This window comes from Capsicum annuum, chromosome 1 (genome assembly GCF_002878395.1).
Source record: "Capsicum annuum cultivar UCD-10X-F1 chromosome 1, UCD10Xv1.1, whole genome shotgun sequence".
Lineage (NCBI taxonomy): Eukaryota > Viridiplantae > Streptophyta > Magnoliopsida > Solanales > Solanaceae > Capsicum > Capsicum annuum.
In genome coordinates, this window is record NC_061111.1 from 249609801 (window position 1) to 249621931 (window position 12131).

The window sequence follows — 12131 nt, forward strand, 5'->3', positions numbered from 1 at the left end:
TAGGAAACACTCTTATAATCTCCGGTTCCCTGCAGATTCCTCATGGCCTATTCCAAACTTTTCAATTTCCATGCTATGACCTCCTGTTCCTCTGTTGCGACAGGTTTCTCCGTATCAAATAGAAATTCAGGTGGCTGAGCGTACCCATATGGTTCATTCATTCTCAAAGTAGGCTCCGGGGCATAATACTGACTATCTGAAACCTTCAATGGTGGCTCACTGGCAGACCGAGGAAGCACTATTGTCAGATGCACAGCATATATGAGAGCTTCAAGTGGTGGCGGATCTACGAACACAGGCGCTGCCGAGGGTATCGACTGAGTCACCGGCCTTGGTTAAGGAACTGCCGGGGGCACACTAGAAGTGCCAGGGTAATATTGTCATGGAGTGAATCCTGGTGCGTGCTCCGGTGACTCAATGAGAACAGAGAATTGTGCCTGAGAGAGCAGTGGACAATTAGGGATATTCCCAAAATCTTCAGGGAGTAGAGGAGGAGGCATGCCACTATCCTATGCTCGGTGCAGATGTAGCAACTGTTGTCTAAGTCTCAATACCTCATCATTGTGTTCTGAACTTTCTTCTCTGGGATCCTGATCTGGGTCGATGAGTGAATTTTCAATCTCTCTACTAGCCATGGCAAGCTTTGCTTTTGATCTAGTGAAGTACGGATGACTAGCCAGAGTGCTACAAACCAACCACTTATTTGAAAGAACATGCTCATCAAAGACAAAACCCGTTAGGATTAGGTCAAGCAACAAGCATAGAAATCACATTGTATGCATCCTAGGTTTATGCACATTTCTGCCGGTCTTTGAAGGTAATGAGGCCATTTTAACATCATCCCCATTTCCCCATTACATTATCATACCTCATTCTTTCTGCTTTTCACCTTCACTTCTCTCTTCTTTTGCATCAATCTCTTCTCTTTCTCTTTTCTTCTCTTATTGCTCTTTTTTTCTTTCCTGTTCTCGTGATTTCATTTCCTTTTATCATTCTTTATGGCTTTTGTTTTTCTCTAAAAGAGGAAAATTGGGGAAAATCAAAGAAACAAAATGATTAGATCGAACCCAAAAGTAGGTTGCCTACGTAGCATGTTGTACATGAATTAGATATTACGTAGTTCGGCGGCGATACATAAATATCACAAAGTTGAAGATTTTTTTGTTTTTATGAAAAACAAATAAAAGAAAGAACAACGCAACGTCATAATTTTTTGTTTTTATGAAAAACAAACAAAAGAAAGAACAACGCAACGTCACAACATTTTATAAAAGAGACAACTAAAACAAACTTCGAATTTAAGACAACTTTAAAACTAAACAACGAAAGCTAAACAACACTCTAGACCCACAGGACAACATACATAACTTTTCTAATAAAGACTCTAATGTTAAAACAAACGGGACACCGACTTAACAAAGGCACAACAAATACCATGACAAAAACAAAGGACTCAAAAATAAAAGAGATGAAGTGTTCCTTCAAACTTTTGCGCTGCGTGATGGCCCTGGTTGAGATGGACCTGTCTGTGGAGTTCTCATTCTCCCATTCAAACTCTGTAACATATCCTGCAATGTATCTTTGATGATTGGGAAAAACCTCCTAGCACGTATTCCGGCCTCATGAGGAGCACACCTGAAAAGACTGTTTTGACATCCTTCCACAGTTATAAGTAAACTTGATAACTAAACTCTCAGTTCCTCCACTTTGGCCCTCGTACTTTCGTCCTGACAGTCATCAATTATACATTCTTCCTTTATTCTCCCTCTAAGTTGCGCTGTTAATGGTCTATTGACACCCGAGGAATAGATTGTAGCCAGATTCCATATCTCGGAGTGTATCCTGGATTATCCAAACCTGCTTTGAGAGAATCTACGCCCATTTTCATTGCATTACGCCAGAATTGCTCATATCTGATTTCCCCTTTGGCTATATTCTTAAAATACTCGACATCCTTTTGAAGATCCAATATTGGTGGAATTTCTTGAGGTCTACCCAACTGACGCATTACCCTACTAGGATTGTAAGATCTAATGCATTTGAGCCCCATCAGAACTAGAAGAGGTTGCATGCGACATCCAGATAAGATTACCTTCGAATTAAGCCAACGATAAGTCCAGAGGATATTGTCATGAGTTCTTGCTTCGAGAAATTCGACCCAAGCATTGACTCCCATAGGCAACGAGAACTTATCAAAACACATACTTTGTTCGATGGCGTTCACTCGCTTGTTTAAACAATAGTCAATCACATCCGGTCTAACCAAAGAAGGACTGTGAAAATGTTCCATCATCCATAATTGTAGTATCAAATTGCTTCCTTCAAAAAATCACAGCCACCTACTTACCTCAGTCAAAGCCTTATACAGTTCCACCTAAATCATAGGTACGATAGCAACTCCATACTTTTTCTTAAACAAAGCCATCACTACTGATTGTAAACGAGTGTTGATACGCCTTTCTTCTAAAGGGAACACTAAAGTACCTAACAATGCCAAACAGAAAACCTCAAGACGCCGTTTATCCCAATTCTTCTTGGTAGTACAAAATTCATCCCAAAAGTGATCAAAACCATCTGGAGACCCAAATCTAGCGAACAAATAATCTAAGGAAATCCAAGATTGTTTCAGGGACCCTAAGTGATCATTAGCCTTCAAACCGCAAAGCTCGAGAAATCTCCAGCTAGAATGATTTCGAGCTAGGATTAAATTCTTACTGATATATGGCAAATGAAATAGACCGGATATTTCTGCCAAAGTAGGCATCATTTCACAACTCCCGAACCTAAACACCAAGCTGTCTGAATCCCAGAAGTTCGATGCGGCCTCTATTAGATCTGGTTGGGGTGTGATATTCAAAAGCGATGTAAGATTGCCGAATAATTTTTCTATCTCATGCCTTTCAGAATAGTTGAACATACCCTACCATTTGATTAACTTTTTGGGCACCTTGGAAGCCATCAAGACTCTAGACCCTGTGGACGGCTCCATCCTGTAACAATACAAAGAATTATGACTCACGATTCTATGAAGGCAAGAGAATTCCTGACTCTCGAGATTCTGACACAAAGAAGTGTCACATGACACAGGGACAAGCCAACCTATAACTCAAAATCGTCGAATGTAAATGCTAAGAAGACTCAACCTAGCTAGCTATGACCACTAACAAATATTTGACTAAGCAGAAAATGGACCTTAACTAGGACTAGGACAACAATCAAACTTAACAGATTACCGAACCCACCGAGGGTTGCCTACGTATCCCGCCTCGAGAGACGAGAATCAGGTATGCGTAGTTCGTCCCGATTAGACCATTAACAATTAAGTGATAGACTGACCCTACCTTAAAAGACATAAACAAATCCCGGTGAATAAAATCTTTCTGGATTTTTAATTAGACACTTCAAATAAAACTAACACCAACAGCTACGAAGGAAAAAAAATTGGTATTTTAGTTATATAAAATGTATAAAACTACTACCATTTTTTGCATCTTCTTTTATAAAAGTCTCCTATTAAATAAAAGATCTTTTTAAAATTTTCAAATTATGCATGCTTGCTAAAGAAGACAAACAAAAATCTCTCTTTTTTTTTTTTTTTTGACAAATGAGTGCAAAAGGTCAAAAAAAAAACCTTTTTGAATTTTGAAAAACAAAAGCCATAAAGAACTCTAAAAACTATGAGACCCTCTTTTTCTTTTTGATTCACTTTCCTTTCTTTTTCCTATCTTCTTCTTTTTCTTCTTTCTTCCTTTTTTTTTCCTTTTTTTTCAAATGTTTTGTCTATACGCTTCAATTTTAACACATGTTTTCCCGAAATCAGTCCATCAAATGACTACATTATCCTCAAAGATGCAACATTTAGCACGTAGAGATGCTTTAGAGGTGAGTCTCCTACAAAGGGCCACGCGGGTCCCGCTAGGTTTCGATTTGATGCAAATAAGTATGACCTAAAGGCTGACCTACGTTAGGGTTTACTAACAAGGCTGTTCAGGGGAGCGTATGGTCGACAGTGGCTGCGACAGCTTTCTACCCACTCCATACGTCCGGCGGCTCCCCCTCCTAAAATAAAGGTGACTCAACTAGAGTTCGTGTACACGACGTGCACTCCGAGACTTATTGCGTAAAGAATGACTTGGGTTATGCATATGATGTCAGGTATAAAGCGGTAACACATAAATAAAAACCGTAAACAAAGAGCACGTAAACGCACAACAGTGATAACAACGACACAAACCATGATAACAACGACACAAACCAAAATACGAACAATGTTTATACACCTATAAAGCCAATCAAGCCGATACGACTCCAAAAATAAGCTCGAATTCAAAAAAAAAAGTCCCCAGCAGAGTCGCCAGAGCTGTCACACCCCTTTTTTAACCGAAAAGATTCATTTTAGGTTCAAAAGGATTTTTATTATTAAAGTGACAAAATGAAGATAATTGTTTCGAAAAGGACCTTTTATATTCAAAACTCAAAGTCGCCACTTGGCATAAATCCGATGTGCCAAGTCACCTTTTGGAAAATCCTTTTCAAAATGGTTTGACTCTTTTAAAACTGATTTGCGAACAGAGATTCTTGCTAAGGAAATCTGTTGACCGAGGGGATGGTGTTAGGCACCTTTCGATCCCGTGGTTCAACCACGGTCGCTTGGTGGAGCATATCGGCTAATTTGACATTATAAAATGCATAAACCACATAAAGCAAGCAAACAAAATAAAACAATCCAAAATTTAGCGTCCAGTCCAATTTATTACAAACCGAAATAAAAAATACTAAAATAACCTACACTAGTCCTAAACTATGCTTTACCCGATGCCTTGGGCCTTGATCACGAACATTCGTTGCGTACAAAATTCTTCGGGGCATTCCCCGACGAGTAAATACAAATGACCTCGGAGCATTCTCTGGTTAAATGACTACACTTTTCAAATACGATAAACAAAACATTCAACAAATATTTCAAGCATTTCAACAATCCAACAATTCTAAATTTGCCTACCCGAGTTTAAAATTTGCCTATTAATTTCCGCCTAAAACATGAAACTATCAATTTCAACAATGTCCATCAATGAATAAAAATAATCAACATTTACTTTATCGATCTTTTAACCCCCACCCCCAATTCTATACTAAAATTACCAATTTCAAATCTCAAATGATATCATATCATCACACCATATATAATCGAGGGAATCAAGCAACAAATCAAACAAAGTAGCAATTCATCACCAATCAAGATCAACCAACACGCGATATTCAATCCCATGCACGGATATCATTAATAATAAAATAAAAAGAGGGAAATAGTAGAATTGGACCTCAATTCAAAGCTTACGAACTCAATGTTATTTGAATAAAAGAGTCCGCACCCAGAAACCTCAAACCGAACCTCGAATCGCCAATTTCGAACCAACCCAACCGCGTTGATACTCCTCAATCCAAGCAGATTCAACCCAACGCTCACAAATACAAAAACAAAAACTGAAAACCCGTCTAGATGGAGCTCCGGTGAGCTTAGACGGGCAGGAGCTGATGAGATGAATCGAATTCTGGCAAACTTACCCTTTTTGATGGAATTTAGACTGAAAACTCAAAGAAACGGAGAGAATTTTGTGGTATTCCAAGACTAGGACAGAAGTGGTACTTACAGAGCCTGAATTCGACCAAAAATATCCGATTCCGGCAAAGAACTCACCGAAAAAAGCTTAGTCTTGCCGGAACAGTAGCCCAAGCACGAAAATCGCGTTTCCGATGAGATCTAAGTGTGTGTTTTGATGAGAAATGCAAATTTCGGTGGAATTTAGACTTATTTTGTGATCATCTCGTACCCTCTCTGTGATCTCTCAATTCCCCCCCCCTCTCTCTCTCTTTATGCCTTCTTTCTCTCGACTCTCTCTTTCTCTTCTTCAATCAATCTCTCTCTCAATTCACTCTATCTCTCTCCCTTTCTTCAGATCCACCGATATGTATATGGAAATCTATATTGAAGAAAAAAATGGGGCTCTATCTAAGAGTGTGCACCTGGAAAAGAAAGGAGAAGAAAATGGCGTCTCTAATGGCGTCTGTGTGTACGTTGTGATCTAGAAAAGAAAAAAAATCGTCTGGTGTTGGTGAATATCAGTGATGATTTTCTTTTTGAATGGAATTGTTAATCGTCTATTTGGTGTGTATGGTGTGAATATAAAAAATGGATGAGTGTTCTTCCCGGGGAATTTTCCAGAGAAGAAGAAGTTGGTGATAAAAGATGCCCCCCTCTTTATCAATGTTACTGTGCGTGTATATATATTGTGTAATTGAATAGAAGTTGTTGGGAAATTTCCTGGTAAGTTCCTTTGTAAATTTTCTTTGTGGACAAGAAAAAAAAGGGGGTCACGTGAGAGGGGTAGTGGTGAGGTGGTATTGAGTGAGGTGTTCTAATTTAATGGGTAGGGTAAGGGTTAGGTGTCTATTTCTGATGGAGTGGATTGTTGAAATCTTTAAAATAAGACAAATTTAGTTAGGATTTGTTAGTTGGATAAAAATAAAAATAAATAAATAAATAAATAAATAAGTGAAAGATGAGGTGGTTATTTATTTTCTTGGGGAAAAATTATAAAAATGGGGACAAATTGTGTGATATCGGAATAAGAAATATTATTGACGGGACAAAAATTACGTGTCTACATTTATGATTAAATCTTTCTTTACTAGAAGTTATCAGAACTAATGACAACTAATTTTTTTTATTAGTTTAAGAATTCTAAATCAACTAAATTTGATAGAAAAAAAGATTTGAAAAAACTAGAAACAAATATAAAAGCGTAGAGAATAAGAAAAATTTAAGAAGTACCAAATTTTAAAAGTTTTAAGGACGTAATAAAAATACAATCAATGATTTTGTAAAGATTTGACTTTAAAAACAAGAAAAAAATTTAAATATAGCAACAAAAAAAAAGAAAAATAATCTACTACAAATATAGTTCAAATTGATGTATCTCTCTTGGCCTCTGGCAGTAAGGAAATGAGGTATTGCATGACGAATGCAAAAATAATGATCAATCAATCACTTGAAATTTCTGATGGAAAAATATATATGTGTTTAAACTAAAATATATGTTTATATTTACATTATTATATTAAAAAGCGAAAGATCTTCAAAAAGTGAGTTGAACTTTTTACACGTCACTAAAAATCTCCGCGATATATAAAATTATTTAATTTTTAATAATCAAGCGTTACACGTGCAAGACACGTGCAGTTAAACGAGAAAAAGTTATTTCATTTTTACAAGAAATATTTTAAAACTTTGAACTAAACAACTCAAACTTTATATTAATAAATAACATTTTAAAAATAATATCCAAGTTAATGCATTATAAAGAAATGGCTAAAATCTTATTAACAAGAATTAATTCTTACTTTTATTAATAATCGTATAATATGTAAAGTTAAAGATTAAGTGTCTTTTAAAAATATTATATTGAAATAAATAAATAAATAAAATAACTCTAAATTATTACAGAAGTAGTATGTGTGTTTTAGGTTACTAATTTTATTGAGACAGATTTGGAACTTGAAAGTATGTGGGTTTTAGGCCACTAATTTTATTTAGAAATATTTGAAACTTGAAAGGGATATATATATATATAAGAAAGTCTTGCCTATTAATTTGCCAAGTGACAGCTTATAAAGTTGACACGTGTATATTTTTAGGACAATTTAGTTAATTAGTAAAAATTAGTTAATGTTAAATTTCTAATAAAAAATTTAAATAAAGACTTAAAAAATCAAAATAAACATAAAAAACTGATTGTTAAAAAAACTGGATCTTTTCTGAGGAAATGGGGTAGTCTTTTTAGGATTTCCTCTCTCTTTTTAATTAATAGATATTTATTATTTTTCGTTAAATTTTAAAATTTAAAATGGTACTACAATTTATTATTAAAAATAAAAATAAATCTGAAGCAAACAAAACAGAGAAAAACTAACCTCCAGGTCCTTACTCTTCGTTAACCCCATTAACCTGCATATCAATTATATTTATATATTTATATATAAATTAGATTTAGTTTTTGAATCCTCAACACATTAATTCAATAATAAAATAGTCTATTTATATGTTATTAGTTTTATATATTTGTTTTGGGCAATTACCAGTTCAAGCGAAGCAAATAGTACATTTGTTTCTAAAAGTGGCAACCTTAACAAATAGTTTGTTTCTAATTATTTTAATATTTTCTTAAAATATAAATTTTGATTGTTACTATTATATTTTACAATTTTTTTAATTCAAATTTTACCAAATGGCTAGAGTTCGAATGATGAAATTAAAAATAATTTCATCTTTCAAATTAAACAAAAAGCAACGTGCTCTTTTGAAATAAACTTGATCTTTTCAAAAAATGTTACATTTGAAGGGAAATAGGATAGATTGCAAATTTGTATAAATAGAAAATGCTTAATTAAAGATGTGGGTTTATTTGATTTAATTTAAATCTACATATCATTAAAGCAAGCTTTATTAATTAATCATTTACTTATCATTTAAAATTATAATAAAGTTTCAAATTCTTATAATTTTAGTAGGGTAAAATAATTAATAAATATTTTAATATTTATATCTTTAATACAACAAATTAAAAAGCCGAAAAAAGTAAAATGAAAAAATGTTTCCTAAAGTGAACTATCCATTCACAATGCTCACACGGTTATTCTCATTCCCATACCCCACGTTCACAATGCAGTTATATGCAATACTCAATATCAATTATCACATGTAACTCACAAGTCCTCCATTACGTCATTATATATCCAGACGTGATAAATATTTGTAGGAGTTAATAGATGTAAATAAGGAGAAGGCATAATTTAAGAAAAAGGCTCACGAAAGATACATTCTCGACAACTAAAACAGAGTATTGCATGCAGTTTTTCAATTGGAGAGATCAATTGGAATAACAGTTTACATGAAATTGATACACAACAAACTCTTTCACGGTATTTAGCACATGATTTCTACAAATATCAGCAATAATTAATAGTTTTAGCAAAGACTAAATTTATATGATGTCGCGTTCAAGCTTCATTCGATTGTTAGGATTATGGCTTTGTTTGACTACAATATTATAAAAATTCGAAGATCATCATTATATTTAAGGTACCTTATATATATTTTATTGGGTCTCTACTTTATCTATACTAATCTCTATGTACATATATATTGCAGGTGAATGGAATCACCCATGCTAGGACTTAGGGTGTAAAAGATGGCAACAGAATATATATATTTAAATAAAAGTTTCAACTTTATTCATTTCGCAACATTACTTATGCTAATTGTCTTGAAAGTTCATGTAAATACCTATGCAATTAAACGATGAACGATTTAGTCGTTTATTTAACAAAGGTATGTCACACCCCTTTTTTTTTCGTACTCCAAAAGATTAATATTTTAAAGGTTTGAAAGGATTTTTATTATTTAAGTGACAAAAATGAAGATTTGTTTCGAAAAAGGATTATTTACATTTTGTATTCAGAGTCGCCACTTGGCATAAATCCTAACTACGCTCCCATGCTTTTCCTGATGCCTCAGGCCTTTGTCACGAACGTCTTCTAGGTACAAAATACTTTGGGGCATTCCCCGGCGAATAAACACAATACCTCAAGGCATTCTCCGGCCAAATGATACATTCGATCCAAAAGTAATATAGTCAAACCATCCAACACGCATTTTAAGCATTCAATATTCCACAAATCTCGAATTCGCCTACCCGAACCTAAACTTTGCCTATTAAGTTTCTGGCCTAAAATACGCTCCTATCAAGTTCACAAACTTGATATTTATTCCGAATTAACCAAAACAACAATAAATCAAAATTTACCTAAATTCACCCTTTTCATCAATTTCTAAATTTCGCCCCAAATTCCCTTTCAACAATCCGCAATCATTTTTCAACGAAATCAAGCAATAATTCGATATCACCCAATATTCAATCATGCCTCACGCAAATCAAACACGTATAATGAGATGAAATGAGAAGAGTTAGAATTGGACCTCGAAAGAAGTTTTTGAGATTTAATATTACTCGGGTGGAGAGACAGAATCCACGTCCATAAACCTCAACTCAGCCTCAATACAACTAAACTCGACTCGGTATCAAAAAATATGACCCGAACAGATTTGACGACGACGGAATCAAACAAACCAAGACAGAAATTATGGAACCGAGAAACTCGAACATAATTTCCACCAAACTTCGCTGGAAAAACTGAAATAGGGTTGCGTTTTTAATGGATTTTGGGTCGGGTTTCACCGGTCTACAACTGCTGGATCTAATTTCAATGTTATTCCAGCATAATCTTGCCGGAACTGACCCAAAAAGATCGGTTTTGATAGGGAATGAGCGGACAGAACTGGTTTTCAGTTTACCAGACTTCGTTGTATGGCGATGGTTTGACCAAAGCAGTCCACTGGGTCCTAGCAGCCTATCCGAAGCTTTGATGAGAGTCACGATACAGGAACAGTGATGGATCACTGATTTTTACTCAACTTCTCTCTCTCACCGTCTCTCTCAACCGATCTCTCGCTCTTGATCTCGATCTCTCTCTTCTGACTTGATGTCTCTCTTCAATTTCCTCTCTCTTCTCTCTCTATTTCGATCTCACTATGTGTGCATGTTTTCTCTAAAAATGGAAAAAATAATGAGTATGTTACTGTGTGGAATCTCGTGGAGAAGATGGTGTGCAATTTTGTCTATGGAAGAAGATGGTGTCCCCTCTATGTAAATTGTGGTGAATGGGTATATATTCTGTCAAAAAAATTTTGAAATGGGTTATATGTATGGTCAGTCCCTTTATTCATTGTGAAGTGTTGTTATATTGTGAGTGAAATTCAATTCCAGTAAGGTGGGGGTGGGGTAGTGAGGTAAGGTAGGTGGGGTAGAGGTAGGGTAGGTGAGGTGTAAGGATAAAGTTTGTTAGGCTAGGATCAAAACAAGATAAAATTTGTTAAGGGTTGTTATTTTTGTCATTTTATGGAGGGTATAATCACGTGGGTAAGGGTGTATGATAAAGTGAGGTAAAAATGAATAAAATTAGACTTGGGAGGGACAAAATTAGGTGTCTACAGCATGCCCCTTTGAATGTAAACATGAAGTGTTTTCAGACAAAGAAGTAGACAACGAGACCAAATTTTGACCCAACCATTATTCAAAGAAAGAAACAGAATGAAGAAAGGCAACCGGGTCTTTGACATCTTACTTACCCAAGTTATGAGAGAGTCCAATCACAGGTATCTCAAATTGTTGGCAAGAGAGGAATTATACCGAGTTGGAGAGTCGAGTGAGGCCCTATCGAGGTTTCGGTCCACGGCTCTGTCATTACATCAAAAATGAAAATTACAAGTTAAAAACATAAACAAAATTACAAAATCCTATCTATGCAACTTCTTTTGAACTATTGACTTGAGTTTCATCACCCTATTCTTCAGGCGGGCTCCTGACTTGCAATTTCCTCAACTTGTTGTTTGGCTTTCAATTGTTTCACCTTGTTGCTTAATTTTCCATATATTTGCCCTGTGCTTCGGGTGGGCTGTTGACTTGACATTTCATCACCCTGTTCTTCAAGTGGGCTCCTGACTTGCAATTTCCTCACCTTATTTTTCAGGCAGGCTCCTGAATTGCTATTTTTCAATCTGTTAACTTTCAACTTTTCACCTTGTTGCTTCGTTTTCAACTTGTTCACCTTGTTGCTTGACTTTTCATTTCTTCACTTTGTTGCTTGACTTTTCATTTATTCACCCTCTTCTTCAGGCGGACTCCTAAAATCACATCAGAACTAAAAAAAGAAAATTATCCCAAACAAAGATTATTATAAAGAGAAGTTTCGTTTGCTAGAAAACTAAAGTTTCAAAAACAGAAATTAAATTTTTTTTCCAAGTTTATCATCAGAAGACTTTTGGAAAAGTCACATCATCCTACTTGTATGTTGCAATAATGAATCAAGACTCTGACCAAGAAATGCATCTTTTGAGAGTAAAATTGAATAACCAAGACTAGGAAGTGCGTCTCCTAAGAATTAAAGTGAGGGATTCTAACTAGAAAGTGCGTCTTCTAGAGATACAAGTTTAAGTTAAAAAGTGTGCCACCTGA

General features: G+C 35.1%; 1 long non-coding RNA gene across 1 annotated transcript; it reads right to left on the reverse strand.

Annotated features, from left to right (window-relative positions):
* Nucleotides 1–1243: 1243 nt before the first annotated feature.
* On the reverse strand, nt 1244–6377 carry LOC124889495. The gene is made up of 2 exons (XR_007048530.1): nt 5322–6377; nt 1244–2990 (listed from the first exon to the last, which is right to left on the reverse strand). It is a non-coding gene; the product is annotated as an uncharacterized LOC124889495 (long non-coding RNA).
* Between the last annotated feature and the right edge of the window lie 5754 nt (nt 6378–12131).